The sequence below is a fragment of the Chenopodium quinoa genome, unplaced genomic scaffold (assembly GCF_001683475.1).
Source record: "Chenopodium quinoa cultivar QQ74 unplaced genomic scaffold, ASM168347v1, whole genome shotgun sequence".
Classification (NCBI taxonomy): domain Eukaryota; kingdom Viridiplantae; phylum Streptophyta; class Magnoliopsida; order Caryophyllales; family Amaranthaceae; genus Chenopodium; species Chenopodium quinoa.
The window spans coordinates 2,260,149-2,285,346 of NW_018743946.1; the positions used below are offsets into that span (position 1 = coordinate 2,260,149).

Consider the following 25,198-nt stretch of genomic DNA (forward strand, 5'->3'; position numbering starts at 1 on the left):
AAAAAATAAAAACTTACCCTAAATTAGTTGGAAGACCCTCGCTGGTGGAGGTCGACAGGCGGTGAATGTATGTGGTGCGCACTAGTGGAGGCAGCGCGGAGGTGGAGGCGGTGCGCGCTGGTGGAGGTGGAGGCGGTGCGTGCTGCTGTACGTGTTTCGAACAGAGAACGAAGGGAGGTGGAGGCCGGTGAAAGACAGAGGGTGGCAGGGCAGGGAAAAGACAAGGGCAAGGGAGAATTAACGGCGGTAGTTTTCGACAATGTTGGTGGCCGGTGAAGGTGGCGGCTGTGGTGGAGGGAAAAGGGGGAGGTTGCTTGAGAAATCGTCTCCAATGAAACAATACTGTGAAGTGGGGAAGTCGAAAGGAATGAAAGAGAAAGAGAGGAAGGAGAAGAAAATAAAGCAAAAGGCCGCGTTTTTTTTTTTGAAAGAGCACCGGTTTAATTGGCACCGGTTCAAACTGGTGCCTTTTTTTATTTTTGGCACCGGTTTGAGTTGAACTGGTGCTTTTTCCCTTTTTTTAAAAACCCGCCCAATTTTGGGCCGATTTTTGGCACCGGTTTGGCCTGAATCGGTGCCATATGGGGGGTGCCTAATGCTATTTTTCTACTAGTGTAATTGTCACCACCATTGGTGGTAAAAATGGACAAGATAAGCAGGTAATATGGGATTGCCTTATATACATTGTAGTAATTCTGTTGTAAAATATGTGCTTTTATTTAAATTATGCCCTTGTGTTTTCAGACAGTGAGTTACATGGCTGAACGTATTATCGGACAAGGATCCTTTGGAGTAGTGTTTCGGGTAAACTTGGCAATAACTGATTAAAAGCTTTCATCTTTTGTTTGCAAAAGCAAATAAACAACATTATTTTAGACTTGAAGCCACCCTGTATAACATTACTAATTTACTAATGTTGGGATGTCTAGGCAAGGTGCTTGGAATCGGGTGAAATTGTGGCTATAAAGAAAGTCCTTCAGGATGAGATACAGCGAGTTGCAAACAATGTGCCTTTTGGGTCATCCAAATGTTACCTCTTTGAAGCATTGTTTCTTTTCCACAACTGGGAAGGATGAGCTCTATTTTAATCTGGTGCTTGAGTTTGTCCCTGAAACTGTTCACCGTGTCATCAGACACTACAACAAGATCAATTAGAGAATTCCATTGATATATGTAAAGCTAAGCTGTACACATACCAGGTATCTATAGTCTGGAGTTTGATTTTAAAGTATATTAGCATATTAGGTACTTAAAGTGTTTCTAACTATAGCTTTTACTGACACCAGATCTGTCGAGCATTGGCTTACATTAATGGGACTATTGGAGTATGCCATAGAGACATTAAGCTTCAAAACCTATTGGAATGGTCTTTTAAAGTTTTTCCCATTTGAGTATTTTTAGAATTAACTTGTTGTACAAAATCAATTTTTCCTTTTGTTATTCTCATATCATCTTTTATTTTTCTATTGTTATTCTCATATCATCTTTTATTTATTCAGGTCAACCCACATATACACCAATTAAAGATTTGCAACTTTGGAAGTGCTAAAGTCTTGGTTCGTCCTCTTGTTCCTGTTCTAACTTTTTGTGTTCGCTTCAGTGATGTTGATACTATCTTCTCTTTGTTGGCTAAGAGCATATTTTTAATTCTAATGGCAGGTGAAAGGAGAGCCAAATATATCTTATATATGCTCTACATACTATCGTGCACCAGAACTGATATTTGGAGCAACTGAGTACACATCAGCAATTGACATTTGGTCTGCTGGTTGTGTTCTTGTTGAACTGCTGCTTGGAGAAGATTACACTTCAAAGGCCCAAATCATCATCTAATTTTAATCAAGTTGAAGATTCTGGAACCAGTTCTTCTCTATGATTTTCTTTAACTTGATCTAATTTAATCAAATTTTGTTCTGCTTAATTATTGTTAATATAATCTTGTTATTGTTCTTTGATGATTTCTCTCAATTGGTTATTATGATTTATCAATGGGGAGTGAAGAGAAAGAAGTAGGTGGGTGTTTAATCTGTTTATTAAATTGGTGGTGAGAGGGAGCGAGTAGAGTGAGAATTTGACCAAGCAAAAGACGAGTTTAATCATTTTATAAATTTTAATCAATTTTTATAATGTTTAATTAATCTCAAATGTCATCTCTCTAGGTCGAATAAGCTTTCTGAAAGAATATTGAACTATTGAAGCTTGTGAAAAGCTTTGCGACATTACTCACTCTTATCTTGGTCCTAATGGTATCCCTCTATTTTTTAAACTGATTTATGATGGAGTTTTTGTTTATTTGCTGAAATTTGATATTTTTGCTGTTTTATTGACTGTTTTTCCGATTATTTTAACTTTGTATATGAACAGATTAACAGGGAAGACGGAGAACTTGAATTGAAACTGAAGTGATAAGTTAAGTGACATTTTCTGCTCGTTAGGACCTTTTAAACAGAAGCATCAAGCGAGTTTCACGCTCCTCCAAGACCTTTAGTTTCCGGTATCTTTCTTGTTTATGTTTAATCCATTTCACATGTTTAGTTTGGTGAATTTGAATTTTGGGTTTTGTTAATTTATTTATGCAATTAGATTGAAATCGTGTTTATGAATGGGTATTGTTGGATTTCCATTTAGAGTAGCTTAAAAATTGAAGTTAGTTGGGTAATTAGATTCAAATAATGTAGTATCAAATTGAAAAATAAGCTATAGGTTCTTGCTATGGTATCTCTCTAAGGTAATCTTACAATTCTTGCTATGAATTATTGTTCTGTTTTTGAGTATATGATGGTGTTGATGAACATAGTTATGTTGCTGGAAAATTCTATGGGATATTGTTTAATTGCTGAAATTGCTTGATTGCTGATCTAAATTCTTTTTGTTATTTTACTTTGATTTCCTGCATTTTGGTCCGATCTGTTTTTTGTCTCCAATTCAATTTTATTATTATTTCCATTGATTGATTTCTTAGGGTTTGGCTTCCAATTTTTTTCATCAATGGAAAATGAGATATTGGTTCTTGATGATTTTAAAATTATGTGTGTGAAATGGGATTAATTAGGGATTTGTGAGAGACATTTTAGAATTAACTAGTGGAATTCAGAAAAAATTATTAAAAATGGTAATTTATTTTAATTTAGAAATTTTGACTTTTACCACCTTCAAATAACGACTTTATTGAATTTACCACCTCAAAAAAAAAGATATACTTTATCACCTCATAAAAAAATTAAACATCAGTTTTACCACCTATTCCTAATTCCGGTGACGTAAAACGCCTGTGGGGCCCACCATAACGACTAGTTTTTGAAATTATCCCCAAATTCTCTCGATTTCCCTTCTATCTAAACCTAACTTCTTCATTTCTACATCAAATTCGTGTTGAAGTTATTTTTTTTTGCGATTTTCTTCACAAATCCTTAATTTGGGTGATCCTTAACAATCCCGGCCACATCCTCAAATTATCAAATTATTGAAGATTGTACTAGGCCCTGAATCAATTGAACTGTTCGACGACAAACAACAAAAAGGTAAGCAAATTTCATGAATTTTGTTGTAATTTTTTGCAATTGTTTGCGTGATTATGTTGCAATTGCTGAGTATAATTGAAATTGCACGTTTTGTGTTATTAATTCAACCCCAATTTCATTATAAATAATTAGGGTTCATGTAAGTGTAAATTAATTTGGTGGTTTTTGATATTTCAATTGGGCAGTAAAATTAGGGTTAGATTATGATAATTGTGTTCATATACAATTAATTTCAATGCTTTTGTTAATGAATTTCAGAGGGGAATGTCTTCTTTTAGCATATCATCTTCAAAGAAGAAAAAATGCCAATGTGGAGTTCCAATGGCAAGACTTTTTACAGAGAGAAAGATGAAAAATCAATGGAGAGAGAAGATATTACAGAGGAGAGAGAAGATATCGAAGAGGCGAGAAGAAATTGAAGAGGAGGAAGGTGATAAATTGAATAGGGAAGGTGAGAAAGGGAGGAGAGAGAGAAATCGTGAGAAAGGGAGGTGAGAAAGGGCCCCACAACCGTTTTCCGTCACCGGAGTCCTGATTAGTTGGTAAAACTGAATTTTATTTTTTTTATGAGGTGGTAAAGTAAATCTTTTTTTTTTTGGAGGTGGTAAATTCAATAAAGTCGTTATTTGAAGGTGGTAAAAATCAAAATTTCCTTTAATTTATAAATTTTTGTGTTGTTAATATTGTTTATAAAGCTGAATTGTTGGATGATATTGGTTATAAACTAGCTTAGAATTATAATGAATTGATCTATTAATAAATTAATAAGAATTAATTATATAGAATACGATTGTTGATTGTTGCCATTGATGTTTGGTTGCAGGGTTCTAAGGTGAATATTATTGTGGGGTCTCATGTTTGGGTAGAAGACCCAGATATTTGTTGGGTTGATGGAGAAGTGATAAAAATCAATTGTGAAGAACTTGAAATCAAAACTTCAAGTGGGAAGCAGGTAAAAGTTAACTATATTTTTATTTTTTGTTAAAGTTGGGATCATTGTTTGTAATATTCATATGTTTCCTAGGAAATGGTAATATAATCTATAGTTTTTATAAAGTTGTGAGCTAACTAAAGTACTCATTATTATCGTGAATGGTGCTCTTAAATTGCCTTTTAATTCTTTCTCTACTCCATTGAAGGCTTGAAGCACGCACTCTGAATCCTCCATTGGTCCAGCTTCTAATAAGCTCTTTTGGCAAGCCGGAGAATAATTTGTTTGCTTTCTGGCCACCGTCAACCATCTGTTCAACAAAAAAGGTTTCTTTACCCCCCCCCCCCCACCCCCCTTTTTTTTTGAATTTCTAATGTTAGTTTTTAAATCCAATATTTTTAGTGCATTTATATTCATGAAAATGATTGGAGCATGAATTTTAAGAACATTAATTTGCAGCAAGATGACAAGACTTCTCTCATGGCAGCAAGAGGGTTTTAATATCTGGTTGATGAATAACACTTTCTTGTGGATGAACAAGATGTTGATGTATTGTTCTTTGTTCTTTTCTATTGCTTTTTGATGTTTTCTCTTTATCTCTCCTGATTTCAACTATTGATTGTATCTCTTATTTTTTGGTAAAAGACTTTTTTATGATTTTTGGTTGTAGGTCAGAAGCAAATATAAGGGACCATGCCTCACTAATCACTATCGACCTCACCCAAATCGACTGGGACTCTGTAAGATTTTAATTTTAGTTTTTTATTTTTATTTGTTAAGTTTGTGTACAAGTTTTACCTTCAATTTCAATAATTGTAATTGATAATTGAATTGAAGTAGTGATGATGAAGTACTAATTTTGGATGGATTTTGATCTGGAGTTAACTATGAAAGATTTATTTTGTTTTGGATACGAATTTTTCTAAGGTTGTGACTCTCTTACTATAATTCCCTTTACATTTCAGGTCACTTATATTCCTTATGGGTTCTACTTTAGATTTTTTTCAAGCTTTTTGGATAATTTTAGAGTCTTGTTTGCTAATTTTGTAAGCCTTTTTGGAATAATATTTGGTAATTTGTAGTAATTACCACCTTTTGTCATTTATAATACATGTGCCCATTCTAATGTCGTCGTCAATGTCAATGGTTAGGGTTTCAAATTCCAGAATTCAAGCTTCAATACAGTGTTTCTTCTTGTTATAGCTAATGAGGAGATTCCTTTCTCTGCTTTGTCGGATTTCGGGGCGAAAGAAAGGGAGATTGAGAAAAGTATGGAATAGTTTACTGATTTTCCAGCTCGGAGGAGTCCAAACACTCCTTTTCGGGTACCTGTTCTCGTAGTTGGGCTGCATCTGCTCTTTAATATTGGAGTAGGTAACTGATTTCCTCTTAAATCCTGTAGCTGGTGGTTTTACCAACATCATCTAGCTTAATCTCACCTTTTAAATCTAGCTTACCGGAAGAACTCATTACTTGCATTACTTAAACTAAGTTACATTCTTTCACTTTTTTCCAGCTTCCTTAGTAAGTGATATTTAAGTTTCTAGATCACACGTTATTAAAATTGCCTATTAGAGTATCAAGTTTCAGTTTGTAGGACTGGCTTACGAGTTTTCTTATGCTCATGTTGAAATGCAGGCTAAATCACTTTTCTTTTTACTTGCAGAGTGATACCAAGAAGATATTAGCTGTGTCCATATTCTTTGAGACCATGCCATATAGATTGGATGAGAGCACAGGTTACATAGACTATGATCAGGTACTCTCTTTTTGAGACTCATATGCTCCATGTTACAGGTGGGGGGGGGGGGGGGATAGTTTTAGGCCCATTTGCTGTTGTATGCCATGCTCTTCTGGTCTCTCTAAGGTAATCTTGCAACTCGCGCTATGAATTATTGTTCTATTTTTGAGTATATGATGGTGTTGATGAAAATGATTATGTTGCTGGGAAATTATATGGGATATTGTTTAATTGCTGAAATTGCTTGATTGTTGAAATATGATGCATATGATGGTGTTGATGAAAATAGTTATGTATTTTTGGTTTATTTTGACGGGATTAGAAATGGTTTGTAGTAATTTTGCTAATATTTGACTGTGCTATTCTAATTTCGCCAATTCCTCAATAAATGACCAAAATTATTTGACTGGGTGTTGCCCGGTGGTTCTGATCTGTTCATATTTTTGTAAGGATATAAATAGCCTGAATGCATTCCCCACAAATGGTCCTTATCTGGCGAAATCTCTGGATATCATTATTTTGGCACGATGCTTTACTTTATCTAGGTTCCGCATTCCCATAGATCAAGTGTTAATTGAATTAGACTGAGTAGGTTAGAAAGCTTTCTCTTGAACCTAAAGAGGTTCGTCTTGCTTTAATGCTTTGTGGCTTTGTGCAATTGAGATGATGGTCAAGAGTGTATAGTGAGTATTATACCCAAGTACACGCTTTTTACATATTGTTGAAGACCATTGCCAAGCAGTTAGGATAGTTGACTACTTATATAGATAAGACTCATCACAATTATGTTTTACTTGTATAGTTTCGTGGGGCTATATAATACATAGCACTCGGAGCATTACCCATCCAACATAGTCTATTTCCCTCCCTTACTCCCTTTTAAGTTTTTATACTCCTGATGCATTTTAGATATTGATGAAGCTTTATCTTTATTTCTCCTTCAAACTGAGGAAAGCTCTTATCAATCACTCCCCAACACTAAAATAAATCTGAAGTGAAAATGATTGTTCCATCATAAAGTTATTTAGCAGTAAAATCTTAGATGACTCTGTTCCTTGAAAATTAGTGGCCAATAACACTGCTGTTGAAATGTTTGAGGTATATACAAAAATAACCTTTTATTTATATTTTATTTTTGTAAGATAAAGAAATAAATATTTTTGTAATTTTTCTCTTTAACTTGATGCATGGTTCAAGCTTAATCTTTAAACCCTAGAAATAATTATAATGTATGTCCAATAGGAAAACAATTTAATTGAATTTGATTATTATATTGATTGAGTGGAGAAGAAAACAGATAGAAATTTAACTTTTTAAAAAAAACCTTTAATTTCTCTCCAAAATTGCAAGTAATAAATTCAATGTTGAAATTAATCATTGTAGGGAAGAACTTCAAGCCTTAAATCCCATTAGCTCGAACCCCACTGTGATCATACACTAAAGTACGGTGGCGTCCAAAAGGGAAGAAGATAGAGCAAAAGAGTCGCCAACAAGTTTTTAAGGAACTTGTAAACCATTCATGAGGTGAAGGTTACACCCCTTAACGATCCAAGAGATCGTCAACTCCATAAGGTCATGAACCAAATAAGGGTTCGGGGATGAAGGTACAAATCCAACCTAAAAGAGATTGAACCTGCCCTAATAATAGGCCTCTACTTTATTCTGCTCGTATTCATGTGCGCTTTCTGATTAACATGCAATCAATAGGATTAACCCTAAACCTGTTTAATCTATGTTGGTTGAATTTAATGCACAAAAAAACTATTATTGGCGATCACTTGAATTATAATCACAATTAACCTAACAAGATTATTAATTATCTTATTAAGCGTGGTTGCAAGTACAAATTTCCTTTAAACAGACAATGAAGGTGATCAAGCAATAACAATATAAAAATATAATACATATCAACCAACATAATAAATAACATAATAATATCAATCATAATCAATGATAATCATAATCATGTTAAAGCCTAGCAAGATCCTAGGCGTGATACTAACAAGATTAATAACAAACCCTATCATGTCAGTAAGCGATAAAAATCAAATCTTTAACCCTAACATGATACTAGCAATCATAAATATTAGGAAGAGCATAGGAAGCATCCTAACAATCATATTTAACATTAAAATTAACCTAAACATGATACTAGGAATCATAATAACAATGTAAATATGATTTCTACATCATAATATCAATTAATCAATAAAGTACTTACTTTGATGCCTCGTACCTCTTTCTAATAACAAAATACACACGTTAGTAACTTCAAGGAAAATAATAAACAGCAATTAAATTAAATAATTGAAAGAGAGATTTGGGACCAAACCCTCAAAAATTAAACCTTTCACGCCTAGGGCGAAGACAACTTCGAATATGGCTAGGTGTATCTAGATCTTGTGAATGCGGAATTTTGTATGAAAAAGCAAGAAAGGATTGAAGAAAAGAAAAGAATGCCAATGAATTAATATTATTGAAAATTGATGAATGAATGAATGATTTGAATGGAGATGAAGAGAATGAATTAAAAGAATTGATGAATGATTGATGCTTCTTGATGAATGAAAACGGAGTTTTTGATACGATATTTATAGAGAAAATCATCCAAAAAAGATAATTTAACAAAACAGAGTATGAAGATCACAAAACAGCATTGGCGCCAGCCCTGGCTAGTTGGCGCCAGCACCAGTGGCTAGCGCCAGGCGCCAATGGCTAGCGTCTGGCGCCAAGCCTGGTTCCAGGCGCCAAGGCCTGGGGTTGGACGCCAAACTGATTTTCAACGCGTTTTTGAAAATCTGATAAATTTACCGTACTGGAAGATAAAATAATATAATTCCATCGAAAATGCTATTTGATCTTAATTAAAACTATGAAAAGTCCTAATCGAATCAGGAATGAAAAGAACCTTCTAGAATGTTCTAGAAGACTAAAACCATTCCTAATTGCATTAGGAATGATAAATCATATTAGGCCCTCCCCTAGATCATTGGGCCGTACATAAAGTTCAAACCGGACCCAGTTTAGTAAATTGGCCATAATTTCCTCAATATTCATCGGAATTGGGCTTATAATATATCGTTGGAAAGGTCTTTGCAAGCCCCATCCAACTACACCACTATTGGACCCATATCATGGACCAACCAAACTGGATTGACTGTTTTCTTAAAATAAAGTTTTCAAAATCAGGGAGAAGAGAAAAGAAATAAAACTTTCCGCAACACTAGACCTTTCCACACTTTCGTTTCATTCGACTATTATTCGACGTGAAAGGCACTCATCACCGGGTTTGGTTTTGGGGAGACACAAATGGGTGTCTACAATCATCATAATTTATAAGAGGATTAACATTAACAAATGGTATATAGTAGTTCAATGAATAATTAATGTATTAATATTAAGTCACCTGTGATAATTAAACAAATACAAATGCAATTCACCACCATTCAATTATATAATAAATCACTAGCAAGTACACACCGTTTTATTACGATGAAATTCGGTTGCATAAATAGGCTTTCGCGTTATTGTTTTGACACTTATAATGAGAAATCAATTGCTAAAGCTCTATCTACGTTCATGTATATTTGGTGGTGATGTCTTTAAAAAATGTACAGGAAGAAGCCCTAGAATGGAAGAGATGCCGGAGAGCGTACGGAGCAGTTTGGGACATAGCAAATCCACCAAGGGGTCCTCTAACAGTGAGGTTCTTCTTAGATGGAAGTGTAAGTAAGAGAGCTAGATGGGTTTTGGTTCCTAAAGTCATCCCTACTTATTGGCGAGCTGGTGCTGCTTATGATACTTCTATTCAACTTAAATAGATACTTAAGGACTACTTTATTCATATTTAATTAATTATATATATGCTGGATTCTTAATTAAGATCATGCATCATTGTATGATTTTGTGGAGCAATCTTACTTAATTAAGTATTTTTTTTTTGTTTTATTTTAAAATCCACAATTGGCTTCTTTAATGAGTGAGGGGTTTGTATTGTATATATGTATTGTGTGAGAACCATGCGTACTTTAAATCGTTAGTTTAATTCTGCCATGACTGTAGATCCTTGCTTTTACTTTGCTACTTTATTATTTGGCATAATATATATACAAAGCATAGTATTGAATTTGATTTAATATTGCACATACCAAAGTTGTATATCTCTACTAATGGGCATAATCTGAATATAAAGCATGTGATCAATATAAATTTATCATTTGATTTCCAATTTTATTTAATTTTAGGGTGAAAGCATGACATGTGAGTTTTAACTCAAATGCAAAACAATCTATGAAAAACAAAAACAACAGATTTTTTATAGCAACATCCGTAAAACCCCACTTACAAGGTCACACGTAGATTGTATACTTCATTTGTTTTTAGGAGTGAGCAGCTTATTTTCGATTATTGTTTTTATCTTTTTTCACTTATTTGAACTCAATTTTGTCACAACATATATTATCACACAACCACTTTTCGGTGCAGCAAGCCACACCGTGTGGTCGAGGTTACCCGAGTTATTTTGTTAGGGTTTATCCGAGTTATGCAGTCAGGGGTTACTCGGTCAAGATTTAGTTGTAGGGTTCAGATAGGGGTTACTTGAGAGGTTCACTCAGTTAATGGTTTTTTGAGGGATTACTCGATCAGGGGTTTACTCGAATTACTCGGCCAAGGGTTACTCGAGGAGTTTCTCGGTCATGGGTTACTCGAGTTACTCGGTCAGGGGTTACTTGAGTTACTAGGTAAGGGGTTATTATAAGAGTTCGGTCAGGGGTTATTTGAGTAATTCGATAAGGGTTACTTAAAGAGTTCGTCAAGGGTTACTCAGTCAGCGGTTACTTGAGGGTTCTTTCAGGGGCTACTTGAAGAATTACTCAGTCTAAGGTTAGTTGGTCAGAGATTACTTGAGATAGAGGAGGAGAGGAAGGGGAGATGGAGAGAAAGGGAAAGGGAGGTAGAGAAACAAGGGCCAAAATCGAAAAAATCATCGAGAGAGAGAGAAAGGGAAGTAGGAAAGTGAAGGGTTTGAAGAGAAAGACAAAGAGGGGATAAGAGATAGGGCAGACCGAAAGATAGAGATTCCAGTTCAAAAAAGAAAAATAATTTAGAAAAATGGGAGAGATAGAAATAATTTAGAAAACGGCCTAGAAAAAGGGATAAAGGCCTAGAGAAAAATAATTTAGAAAAATGGGAGAGATAGAAATATGGGTTATGAAAGAAATAGGATGAGATAGAAAGAGGTTTAAAAAAAGATATAGGGACAGGATAAATGCAAGGGGGTTGGAAGAGAAATAAATAGAGTGATAAATAGGGAATAGAACTAAGAGAAAAGGATAGAGAAAGAGTATGTGATATAATAATAAAATAAACGAAGGAGAAGGCTCGAGGGAGAGAGGGAGTAAGTGCGACCTATAATTTTCGATTATTGTTTTATCTTTTCTCACTTATTTGAACTCGATTTTGTCACAACATAGATTATCAAACAACATTTTGGTGCTGTAAGCCACATCGTGTGGCAGGGGTTACCCGAGTTATTTTGTTGGGGGTTATCCGAGTTATGCAGTCAGGGGTTACTCGAGTTACTCGGTCAGGGGTTACTTGTGGGGTTTAGATAAGGGTTACTCGAGAGGTTCACTCGGTTAAGGGTTACTTGAGGTCTTACTCGATCAGGGGTTACTCGAATTACTTTGTCAAGGGTTTGGGTTACTCGATCAAGGGTTACTCGAGTTACATGATAAGGGGTTATTTAAGGAGTTCGGTCAGGGGTTACTTGGTCAAGTTACTTGAGGGTTAATTTAGAGGTTACTTGAAGAATTACTCAATCTGAGATTAGTCGGTCAGGGATTACTTATGATAGAGGAGGAGAGGGAGATAAGAGAAAGGGATAAGGAGGTAGAGAAACAAGGGCCAAAATATAGAGAATCATTGAGAGAAAGAAAGGGAACTAGGAAAGCGAAGAGTTTGAAGTGAGAGACAAAGAGGGCCTAAAAGATAGGGCAAGTTGAAAGATAGAGATACCAGTTTAAAAGAGGTAAGAGGTAGGCTAGAAGAAGGGATAAAGGCCGGGAGAAAAAAAAGTTAGAAAATAAGGGAGGGATAGAAATATGGCCTGGGTTATGAAGGAAGGAGGATGAGATAGAGAGAGGCTAAAAAAAAAATATAGGGACTGTAGAAATGCAAGGGGGTTGAAGAGAAATAAAGAGAATGATAAATAGGGAATAGGACTGAGAGAAAAGGACAGAGAAAGTATATATGATATAATAATAAAGAACAAAGGAGAAGGCCAAGGTTTACTTAGAGAAGTTACTGTGTCATGGATTACTTGAGTTACTCAGTCAAGGGTTACTCGGTCAGTGGTTACTTGGTTAGGGGTTATTTAAGGGTTCACTTGAGGGGTTACTCGATCAGGGGTTACATGAGGGGGAGGGATTACTCGAGGGGTTCAATCATGGATTACTCGAAGGGTTACTCATTCAAGGGTTAGCAATAGCAATAGCAAAGATCAAATAGCAAATAGAAAATAGCAAATAGCAAGCAATAGCAATAGCAAATGGCAAATGGCAAATAACAATGGCAATGTCAATGGCAATAGCAATAGCAAATAGCAAATAGCAAATAGCAATAGCAATAGAAATATCAATAGCAATAGCAATAGCAATAGCAATAATAGCAATAGCAATAATAGCAATAATAGCAATAGCAATTAGCAATTAGCAATTAGAAATTAGCAAATAGCAAATAGCAAATAGCAAATAGCAAATAGCAAATAGCAATAGCAATAGCAATAGCAAATAGCAAATAGCAAATCCAATAGCCAATAGCAATAGCCAATAGCAATAGCAAATAACAATAGAAAATAGCAAATAGCAAATAGAAATAGCAAATAGCAAGAGAAAGAGCAAGAGCAAGAGCAACAGCAACAGCAAATAGCAAATAGCAATAGCTGATAGCCGATAGCCAATAACCAATAGCAATAGCAATAGCAATAGCAATTGAACAATAGCGGTAGCAATAATAAATAGCAAATAGCAATAGCAATAGCAACAGCAACAACAAATAGCAAATAGCAATAGCAAATAGCAAATAGCAAATAGCAAATAGCAAATAGCAAATAGCAATAGCAATAGCAATAGCAATAGCATATAGCAAATAGCAAATAGCAATAGCAAATAGCAAATAGCAATAGCAATAGCAATACAAATAGCAATAGCAATAGCAAATAGCAAATAGCAATAGCAAATAGCAATAGCAATAGCAATACAAATAGCAATAGCAATAGCAAATAGCAAATAGCAATAGCAATAGCAATAGCAAATAGCAATAGCAATAGCAATAACAATAGAAAATATCAAATAGCAAATAGCAAATAGCAATAGCAATACAAATAGCAAATAACAAATAGCAATAGAAATAGCAAATTGCAAATAGAAAATAGCAAATAGCAAATAGCAAATAACAATAATAGCAATAGCAATAAAAAAAATTATAAATGGGGTTGTTCAAAGAGAAATAATAAAATAGTCATGTACTCTTACCAAAGAAAGTAGTGTTGCAATTATTATGCAACAAACTGTGGCAGCCTTGCAGGGGTTACCTGAGTTATTTTGTTAGAAGTTACCCGAGTTATTTAGTTAGGGGTTACGCAAGTTACTTGGTCAGGGGTTATTTGAGGGGTTAGGACAATGGTTACTCGAGGGGTTCACTCGGTCAAGGGTTACTTAAGGGGTTCGGACAGGGTTTACTCAAGGGGTTCACTTGGTCAAAGGTTACTTGAGGGGTTAGTCGGTAAGGGTTACTCGAGTTACTCATTTAAGGGTTACTCAAGCTACTCGGTCAGGGGTTACTTGAGGGTTTAGTCCGGGGTTACTTAAGGGATTATTCAATTAAGGGTTACTTGAGGGGGATGGGTTACTCGGTTAGGGGTTACTCGAGGGGTTTGATCATGGATTACTCGAGGGGTTACTCAGTTAGTGGTTACTTGAGGAGTTACTCGATAAGGATTAACTCAAGTAGCCCCTGACCAAGTAACTTGAGTAACTCCAGCAACTCGAGTAACTCACGACCGAAAAATAATTATTACAATTAAGACAAAGCTCAAACATGTAATTCAATCCGAGCAATGATATTAACTTTTCTAATTTTCTATATTCCATATCAATATAAGTGCCAATACTTATCAATTGTTTGTGATATAATTAATTTCTAACATAAATATATTTTGATATGAAAAATTTATATTTCATACAACTACGAATTCATGCACAAAATTACAAAAACTAAACCAAATTGATTATTTTAACGATTCATTAATGGTTTACTAAATTATATTAACAAAACGGTGCTAATAAAAATGTGAGTCATTTGATATATTATCATAATCAATGACATTTGGTTACTCAGTTAGAGGTTACTCGAGGGGTTCAGTCATGAATTACTTGAGGGGTTACTCAGTCAGGGGTTACTTGAGTAAGCCCAACAACTCGAGTAACCCCGACAACTCGAGTAATCCTATACAGAGAAACTCAAGTAAACCTTGTTGCACGATACAACAAGTTGCATACAAAAATTTGTGATTTTATAATGTATATTATAGTTAGTAGTATATATTTATTTGTTTGTAGGAGAGAGAAATAATAATAAAAAAGTGTAAATTGGGTTGGTCAGAGAGAAATAATAAAATAGTCGTGGACTCTTACCAAAGAAAGTAGTGTTGCAATTATTATGAAATGGATTGTGGCAGGGTTACCTGAGTTATTTTGTTAGGGTTATTTGAATTCTTTAGTCAGGTGTTACTCGAGTTACTCGGTGAGGGATTACTTGAGGGGTTGAGAAAAGAGATTATGCAGTAAATTGATGATACCTCTTTCATCACAAATGTTCTACATTAAATATGATAAAATCTTTTTTTTTTAAGACCTGTCATTTATGTATGATATCAATAAGTAATAATACTTTACACAATAATGCAATAATTTATAATGTATACATGCATATATCATGTACAAGTTTACAAAAACTAAGCTAATTAACTTACGTATACGCTTGCTACTAATTTTCTTAATAAGATTTACAAATCGGTGCGCGCGCAACGCGCGCGGCGCACTCGAATAGTATACTAAAACAAGGTAAACTAGCTCCATGGTTGCCACATGTCCCTGTTTTAGGGTTTTATTTTTTAATTTTTTTTGGTAAAATGTATAATTGTCAAAGATCCTATTATTAAAGATACTCCGAGATAACATCTTGACTTTATTAATATTGTTTTTTAATAAATATTATTCACGGATTTTCAGCATATATTTAGTCCATATCATTTGACTTTAAATTGCTTAATTCAAGGAGAGTATATTTTGTTTTTTTTTGTACTCCGTACATTATATTTTAGGTTTCCTTATTAGCACACGTACAACTATATTAGAGTAGGTTAAACCTTCAACCTATTTTTTTTCTCCCCACATTATTCATATGGCTACTAATTATAACACCATTCCTAATGATGTTGAAGCTAATTGTGCTCTATTGTCAACCTCACTAATTATTATCAAACTCAATTCAACCAATTATTTATCCTGAAAAATTCAACTTGAGACTATACTTGTGGGATATGACCTTTTCAAGTTTCTTCATGGATCTCACCCTAGCCTCCTCCATCCATATATTTTATATTTAAGTCAAGTTTATATTACGGATTAGTAAAAGATATATTTGATTATATATTAAATGTAGATTATCACTCAAATATACTAATGTGTATAAATTATATATCTTATTTTAAAAAAAATATAATACGGAGTACTACCTCCAGCCACTTTGTTAAGTGTTACATTTAAACGATTTCCAATTCACTATTTTGACCATTAAATTTTTTATTTTTTTTATATATAATTGTGCATTAATTTAAATTATACAAAGTTGATATATTGAAAATTTATAACAATTTTAATCTAATAAGATCAAACTTGATAATAATGTGCTTTCTAGCTTATATTTAAACAATTAGACATGTTGTAAATCGTAAATAGCTTATAAATATGTAGATTGTGTTTTCTGTAAAAAAAAAAAGGGGAAATTGTGATACAATTATAATGACTTTACTAATTTTCTACCATATGATTTTAGGTATATCATACTTAATTCTATATATAATTCATTTGCTATAATATTTTGTTACAGAACTCCTAAACGCAAAATCTCTAAATTTTAACAAGTTTTTAAACTTTTGCTAAACCTATAAACAAACCATTTAATCAACAACTGAAGTCACAACACACTCATGCATAACATCTGCAAATTGTAAAAAAGTTGATTGATATATATACATTTTTGACCTATTGCAACCCCCAAATCCGTTGCATTAGGTGTCAAAATCCGTGGCATTAGACCTAATGCAACGGCCATGTACTGTGGCATCTGCTGGCGTTGCAGTAGGTCTACTACAACGGTATATGACACCTAATGCCACGACATCTATGATCCATTGCGTTAGCTCAATACATGATACAACGGCATTAATTAGCCGTGGCAATAGATTACTGACTAATAATTATGATAAAATTGACACCTAATGCAACGGCTGAAACTAATACAATGGTATATGTCCCATATTTAATTACCACCTAATGCAACGGCAATTCATATATTATTATTATTAGTTTTATTATTAATTTTTTTGCATATGAACCTACATATTTTGTATCTATATACATACACGAATTTATAAAAATATGACAATAAGGGGAATTTTCATTAAAAATTAAGAGTATATACAAAATTTCGTACTTAGAAAAATAAATTACAAGTAAACATCATATAGAACTACATGTTTATTGCATCAAAACATAACTCTAACAATAGTTTAGGGATAATAGTATGACAAAAACACAAGAAGGAATAAGATATGAATATCTCATGATGACATTAAAAGGAAGCCTTGAGAAGATAAGATTTGAAGCTCTATATGTCACTACTCCAAATAGTCGTTTCTTGACTTGAAATTGTTGGATAATTTCATACTTGGTCTCTGAAGCATATTAAAATAAATGTCATGAACCATTAGAGATTATCAAATAGGTATAACATATATACATACATAAGATAGATAGACACTATATATCAATATAAATTAGGAACTGCCATAATAATTTTGATAAATGAATGAGGTGATCTGACATAACTAGAACATTGACTTTTAACTAATGAAATTATAAAAGAATAGATAAATTACCATACTTAATAAGCATCAAATTTTGAAGGGAACACAAACCATACAAAAATGGAGCACATGAATGCATATTGAGTATCAACAATGATAATGCTAGTAAGAATGAGAATATTATAATACTCCCAATTTTTTCATGGATATTTATAAGTTGTACTCTCGTACACTTTGAAGAATTGGATTCTATTTGATTAGAACAAGTGACAAATAGGTGAACGAAAAGGTAAAAAACTATCACAATACTTATGTCAGCTCACTCTCAATAGTTATGTCAACCAACTTCTTCATATGAGCTTCCTTCATTGTTGATACTACTCTAATTTCCACAAATTTGTTTCCTTACTTTATAAGATTTTGCAGAGTTTAGTATTACTCACATGTCATATTAGAAAATTATCACGTTCAGAATAAAATCTAAAACTCTGCCTATATTACCTCTATATATTAAATTATTTGTACAGATGAACGCAATTAAATGTACTCTGAATACGGCTAACCTGCTAGCATTTTGATGCTATAATACCAAGATCACAACCCCTTGCTATTTCGTCAGCACTGTCACACCTGGGAGTATAAAAAAGTGGAATGATTCTAATTAATTTCCAGCCCAAGATCCTTCATCCCATCAGTAAGTTCATGTATAGTTTCACGGAGCTTAACCAAGAAATTGGTACATACAAGTCTCAACAGATGAACAAGGCCAGAATGTTACCTGATATACTACAACTCATAAATGCGACCCTCACTGTCTAAACTTGTGAACCACTGCACGATCTCTAATCTTTATCAATTTCTTGTTATGTAACAGACTTAAGATCTGAGAACTAATTAAAACAATTACAAAATGAGATGACATAATACATTGTAGAGGAATACTTGCTGAAGAGCACTAGTGCAGACTTTGTGAATGTGAGGTATGTTACTTCCTGAATGCTAGCCAAAGCCTAAATGTTAAAGTTATTAAGAGACATAGGAAAAAAATTCAAGAGGTTAGTGGGTCATAAATCTTAAGATTTTGGCATTAGGTATCTATAATCATTACAAGCTAGAGATTACTTATTCAGAAATTCAAGTATTTTCTACTAATAGTTCTAAGCATTATAACCTTTTTCTTAATTTTGTAGGAAAATTGCTCTATGATCGTTCAAGGGCATGAGTTTTTTGTCGGACCAGTTGATTTATTATACAAAAAATCTATGGACAGCTTACAGAGTTGACATGCATGCAGATACATATTCTGTATAAACAAGCTAAGATAATGCAAATGATGAGATGTCTAACCTTTACCTACAATAAATTTCATATGGAACTATGGATTCATTAAATATCAAACCTCCATTATCAACCAAAATTCATACAAAGATTGTTAATATTCAACCACAAGTACAAAATATTACCCTTATATATAAAGTTTTATTTCATTCCAAAAAAAATAATTAAAAAAAGGATAGATATTTTCGTTTAGATATGGTTTCAAGTGTTGTGAAATTAAATCTTTATTCAATCAAGGTGTTGTCGTGTTGATGCTCCTATTTATCTAGCTTATAGAGGCATGTTTTCCTAATTTTTAAAGTGCTTGGTGCAACATTATCATCTCTTGTATTGGTGCATAGCATGTCACACTGTAGATACTTTATTCTTTCTTGAGGTGAGTGACAAGTTAGAAAGTTCAGTTATCATATTATTATATCCAAATAAATTTTCAAATTAAGGAATCCAAGCACCAAGTCTAAACAAAGAAAGAGTCAATTGCAGTCAAGTTTTAATACCACAAAAACGAGATATGAGTCGAGTTCATGTCAATGCCAATTTAACATCTGCGTTAACGGTGATGGCAGCAAAGGACCCTCGTGGTGTACCTTGTACACAAAATATATCAAAATATGATCTCTAAATGACAAAATCCAAAATGCATTTGTGATGCATATGTATATCTAACCATAACACAAGATCCAATTAAAACATCAACAATACTCATATACCTTTAAACAAATTAAACAAATCAAGCATGAAACAATGGAATACTCAAATCAAGCATTAAACAATGGAATAATCCTTGGTATTTAGATGATTGCAACTACTCTAAAGGCCCTAACTCCATCATCAAACGACAAGCACAAAACTAGTCAGAGGGTAAAAGACCAAACTAAGTTTTAGTAGTTCAATTATCTTCTTCTAAGCACTAATTAAACTCATATTATCAAAATTCAATAGAAACCCATTAAATTATAATTGCCAAAGAACTAAATAGGATGAACCCACTCTATTTTTCTTTTTTGTTTTATCATTAGTTTCCCAAAATCCCCAAATTGTCAAATTTTGAATAGGAACAAATTAATAATAATCGCCAGCCACAAATAAATATTTTCAAATAAAGCAACTTTAATTGTCCAAACAAAACTAACAAAAACTAGAAAAATAAAACCATAATCTAGAATGACACACACTTTGTAAATTGGATAATTTCTCAACATACCGTGGGTGGACGGCGGTGGGTTGGAAGTGTAGATGGAGGCAACATAGAACTGAGTGTAGAGAAAGAGTATTCCAACCAGCAACATAAAATTAAGGGCGACGGAAACAAGAAGTTGGCCAATCTTCATCGCTGTGCCGTGGCTGTTCAAAATTCACTGCAAAAAATTGAACAACTTAGGGTTAATTGGTGAAGCTATTAAGTGGAAATAGAAGAAAAATTGGAAACAATTCTTAAAAGAAGATGATTAAGTAATTATGTAAAGCAATTGAAGAAATTGGGATTAATAAAAAGCTCTAACAAAATAACTCGGGTAACCCTGCCAAAGAAAAATATGAGAACTTTTTTTTGCATACATAATAAAAACTATAACAACTTTTTGGTGCAGCAGGCCATACCGTGTGGCAGGGTTACCCGAGTTATTTTGTTAGAGGTTGCCTGAGTTATTCAATCAGGGGTTACTAGAATTACTCGGTCAGGGGTTACTTGAGGGGTTCGGATAGGGGTTACTCGAGGGGTTCACTTAGTTCTAGGGTTAATTTAGGGGTTATTCGGTCAAGTGTTACTCGAGGGGTTACTTGAAGGGTTACTCGGTCATGAGTTACTCGGTCAGGGGTTACTCGAGTTACTAGGTCAAGATTATTTAAGGTGTTCGGTCAGGGGTTACATACTCGAGTAATTTGGTTAAGGGTTATTTAAGGAGTTAGGGGTAACTTGAGGGGTTACTCAGTCAGGAGTTACTTAAGGGATTCGGTCATGGATTACTTGAAGTGTTACTCGGTCAGGGGTTACTTGAGGAGTAGGGATTACTTAAGGAGTAACTCGAGTAACCCCTAACCGAGTAACTTGAGTAACCCCGACATTTCAAGTAACCCCTGACCAAGTAATCCTTGTCGCACGGTACAACAGACCGCATACAAAAAACTGTGATAAACATATGAAATGTCTATAAAGAGTGTGACTATATTCATGCTATATGGGAATATACAAATTCCTATCTTAAAAAGTTACATGTTAAATTTCAAGTGTTTTAGAGGCAATAGAGAAAAAAGATATGACATTATTTGTGATGTACAAAATACAATATTAATACAATGATCATGTTGTTTTATAATAGAAATTATTTTTCCAAGCATATATTGAGTTCATAAAGTTTCATATCTGGTTGGCTACACCATGTGGCCGAGATTATTTGGTTAGGGATTACTCAGTCGGTAAAAGGTTATTAGTCAAGGGTTAGTAATTCGATCGGTTAAGGGTCACTCAGTCAGTTTGGGGTTACTCGGTCAGGGGTTACTCGTGTTCTGGCGTGTGTTAGTCGTGCCAGTCACACAGAAAAAATGTGTTTTTGCGTGTGTTAGTCGTGCCAGTCACACAGAAAAAACATTGTATATATTGAGTTAGTGGACAAAGTTTAATCATTTTTAAAATGAGGTGGCCAATGACTCAAGTAGGAATGAGAAAATAAAAATGACTTAATGTAGGGATTGATTATCAGTAGTTCATTGATTGAATTGAATTATATTTAAAAACTTTACATTCAATTTAAGAATAAAAAAATTGTCTTTAAAGTAAATATCATTACTTTAAGAGGTTAAAAATGCATGATTAAGACATCTATGTAAGTAATTCATTATTACTCATTAATCGTTTTATCTTAAAATTTTGTGAATAAATGAATATAAGTAATAACTAATAAGATTTGTAACCCGTGCATCGCACAGGTGCTATGCTAGTTATGCTCTAACCTTGCACACAAAATAATATTGTATCACAAGACACATGCTACATGCAAACTATTAAATGTCCTTAAAAGTTAGCAGTTGCACAACTACAAAAGTAAAACCCTGATACTCACTAATTTTTAATGGTAACGTGGTGGCAAATAGACCGGTGGGTGGTGGGGTAACTAAAACAGAGACTGAATATTAAAATAAACAATGAAATGGGTAAATTTTACGTAAAGGGAATGTCCATAAAGTCTTACAGAAATATGGGTGTTACCCGATATATAACATGTCTGGTTTAGCAATCTATATCTATATATATATATTAAAACTCATGGCAAGAATTGTATTAATGCCACATGTCGTTATTCTTGCCATGTGTTGTCATGACTTGATAAATAATGTGGGGTCATGTTATATTAAAAGCGATCATCAATGTTTCCTCACAAAAATTTTATGTTCATAAATTCTAAATTTTTAATTTAACTTATATATATACTTCAATATAATCTCATTCTTTCATTTACCCATCCATAATTCATATACGTTTTATGTATTTAAAATATGTAACACAAAAATAAATAGCAATTTCAAAACAACACATGTGTTTACCTTGAAGAAATTTTTAATGATATATAAAAATTCCTTTAACAAATAAAACAAACTAATATGAAGTACAAAAGTTAGGTTACTGCATATTTCTTATTGAATTTTGATAATGTTTAATAATAGGAAAATTTAGAAAATAACACCACAAATAATTTCTCAAAACTTAGATTGTAACACCACAAAATCTCTAATTTTTAATTATAACACCACATAAAAACACAAAACTTTGATTTCACCACCACTTAACGAATTCTTGGATGGAATCCATTAGTGGGGCTCACTTTCGACACGTGGCAATGCTATATTGGTAAAAAAAATTAAAAAAAACTTATACCCTAACCCAGCCATATTCCTCCACCGTACTGCCGGCAACCCTATCCTCCACCCCCGGCAACCGAACTTCCTCCACCGCCGCCGAGACCCCATGCGTCACCGGTAGAACCACCCCAGCTACCCCTCCCTTTCTCCTAATTCAAAAAACCGATCCTACCTCTTTTCCACTCCTCGAAAACCACCACATCAGCCACCTCCACCCCTAAATAATCAAAATCGACAAACCCTAAAATTATAATTATTGATAATTGAACCCAGATTGCTTTCTTGAGTGTGCGTGGTTGCTAGGGAGGTGCGGTCCGGTGCGCAAGGTGGTTACGTGGGTCGGTGCAGTGAGCGAGGTGGTAGTGTGGGTTGATACAGTGCGCGAGGTAGTTGTGGGGGATGCTTTGCTTTGGTAGGTTGATGCGGTGCGAGAGGTGGTTGTGGGGGCTGGGTTGGTTTTCGGGGAGAAGGAAGGGGTTGATTCGCCGGTTTTTGTGGGGGCTGGGGGTGTCGGCGGCTGGGTTTGTGTTATCGGCGGCTAGGATAGGTGGTGCCGCTGGCAGGGCTTGGTTGGGTTAGAGTTTAACGGTTTTTTTTGTTTTTTTTATTTATTTTAAACCAATAGAGTATTGACATGTGTCATTTGAGGGCCCTACTAACAATTTTCATCCAAAAAATCGTTAGTTGGTGGTGAAATCCATTTTTTGTGGTGTTATAATCAAAGTTTTTTTTGTTGGTGTTATAACCCATTTTTTGCAAAATATATAGTGTTATTTTCTAAAAAAACCTTAATAATATTTACCAAAAAAAAATATTTTTTTAAAATTATAAAACCACCAATAAATTTCACTTTAATTTATTATAATTTTTTTATACAAGGGCAGCCAAGTTAACTTTTTTTTAGCTTGTGTTTAGGAATGACAATATCCATTTATCACATGTGTACGTAATTATCACAAGTGTGCTATTCAAAAAAAAAGAAAAAAATATTATCACAAGTGTAGATAAAACTTGGCAGTGTTTGGGTGAAACAACAATTACTTTAGTTGTGGACAATTACTGTTTTACATTATGTGTTTAAAATAGGAAAAATTACCCGCAATAATCCGACCTTTTGCCCGTCCGCTGAAAATAATCCCACCTTTGGATTATTTTTTAATAATCCCACCTTTACCCCCCGATCTTTTTTATTGGTCCCAGTTTACATGAAACCGGTTAAGAAGGTAAAGACTTGTGACGTGGACTAGGGGATTTAATTTTCCCTCTCTTAAACTAGACATGTCATCTCTCCCTCCCAACCACCCTCTGTAATATCTGAACTTTCTCCCTCCCTCATAACTTCTTCAGCAGAGCAATTGAATATAGCTTAGAAAGTAGATCGATAGCCATAATTGAAGCTTCAACCACCTTCTTACGTTGCAGTAAAGTCCCAAGCTTCCATTTTTGGGGGAATTTAAACAGCTAAACCCTAATTTGCGCCATTTTAGGTAAGTTGCTAACCCTAAATTTCCCCATTAATCCTTCTGTAATTGGATGCGAATTTCGAACCCTAAATCAATTCAACTGGAATTAGATTATTTTGTTTGTGTAATTACTATGTATTTGTTCAGTTTGGTTGTGAATTGTCGTATTTATCTAGTAAAAATTTGTGCTTTATTTTTTGTTTTATGTTAATATGTTAATTGATGTTTTATTCTGTTTTCATTGAGTAATTTTGGTTGTTTTATGTTGATTGTAATTTAGTTGTTGTTAATTTAGGTATGGGTAAAATTTCCTTGAAAATGTGGCATGGAGGGGTGTTTGAGACAGTTAACAATGGTGGGTTGTGTTATAGGAATGGGATGGGGAAAACCTTTAATGTAGACCCTGATGAACTGTGTTCTTTTTACTTGATTGAGTTGGTTATGAAGCGTGCTAGATATGATGGAAGAATAAAGGGGTTTTTATACTTGGTTCCTGGGTTGAGTTTGGTGGATGGTTTGAGGAAGGTGACAGATGATGAAAGTATGAGGGATATGATACAAGTGTCAGAGAAGTACAGGGGGGTGGAGGTATATGCCATGCATGATGACAATGACCCAATAGCTTTCCCCTCAGAGATACAAGCTTCTGCAAAAAAAAAAAAAAAAAAAAAAAAAAAAAAAAAAAAAAAAAAAAAACCAGCCCAAAACAGTGAGACCTAAAATACTTCCAATTCAAAGGGGACCATAGGTTAGATCTAGTCCAAGAAAGAAAAGTCAGCCTTTGGATATTGTTGAACCTTCCCAAAAAACCCATGACAGCTCACTAAAGCCAAAAAAAGATGAGCCAAAAAAGATGCCCTCACTGATACTTTTAAAAAAGATGCTCCCACTGAATATGTTTCCACTCAACCCACCACTACCTTATCCAACCAAAGTTTTTTTAGAGTTAAATATGTTATAAACCCCAGCTCACAAACTGCAACACCTCTTCCCACTTTCTCTTCCACTTTAGCAGCCTCAAACATAGAAGCTGACCCTTTAAACTCTTATGAGTGGGAAGATTCAAGGCCAGATAGCCCCATTCCCATTAATGACCTGATTCCAGATTATAGCACTGAGACTGACAATGAAGACCCTCATTACAACCCACTGGTTGACAAGGGCAAGGGAGTGAGTTCTAATCCTTTCTTTGGGGAA

The 25,198-nt window shown here is 34.0% G+C and overlaps 2 long non-coding RNA genes across 11 annotated transcripts; one reads left to right on the forward strand and one right to left on the reverse strand.

Moving 5' to 3' along the window:
• The first annotated feature begins 610 nt into the window (after positions 1–610).
• Positions 611–10,254, forward strand: LOC110688983. Of its 8 annotated transcripts, none has more exons than XR_002504757.1 (14): positions 611–659; positions 745–1,199; positions 1,287–1,556; positions 1,660–1,843; positions 2,160–2,246; positions 2,365–2,494; positions 3,780–4,063; positions 4,345–4,473; positions 4,661–4,778; positions 4,912–5,001; positions 5,123–5,192; positions 5,604–5,826; positions 6,119–6,211; positions 9,811–10,254. It is a non-coding gene; the product is annotated as an uncharacterized LOC110688983 (long non-coding RNA). The 8 variants fall into 8 exon arrangements; XR_002504753.1 differs by having other exon boundaries at positions 1,287–1,366; positions 1,500–1,556; positions 1,660–2,246; XR_002504755.1 differs by having other exon boundaries at positions 1,287–1,325; positions 1,500–1,556; positions 1,660–2,246.
• Positions 10,255–16,933: 6,679 nt separating this feature from the next.
• On the reverse strand, positions 16,934–20,184 carry LOC110689071. Of its 3 annotated transcripts, none has more exons than XR_002504798.1 (4): positions 19,888–20,184; positions 18,124–19,270; positions 17,909–17,975; positions 16,934–17,213 (listed from the first exon to the last, which is right to left on the reverse strand). It is a non-coding gene; the product is annotated as an uncharacterized LOC110689071 (long non-coding RNA). The 3 variants fall into 3 exon arrangements; XR_002504797.1 differs by having other exon boundaries at positions 18,124–18,235; positions 19,181–20,184; XR_002504796.1 differs by having other exon boundaries at positions 18,124–20,181.
• Between the last annotated feature and the right edge of the window lie 5,014 nt (positions 20,185–25,198).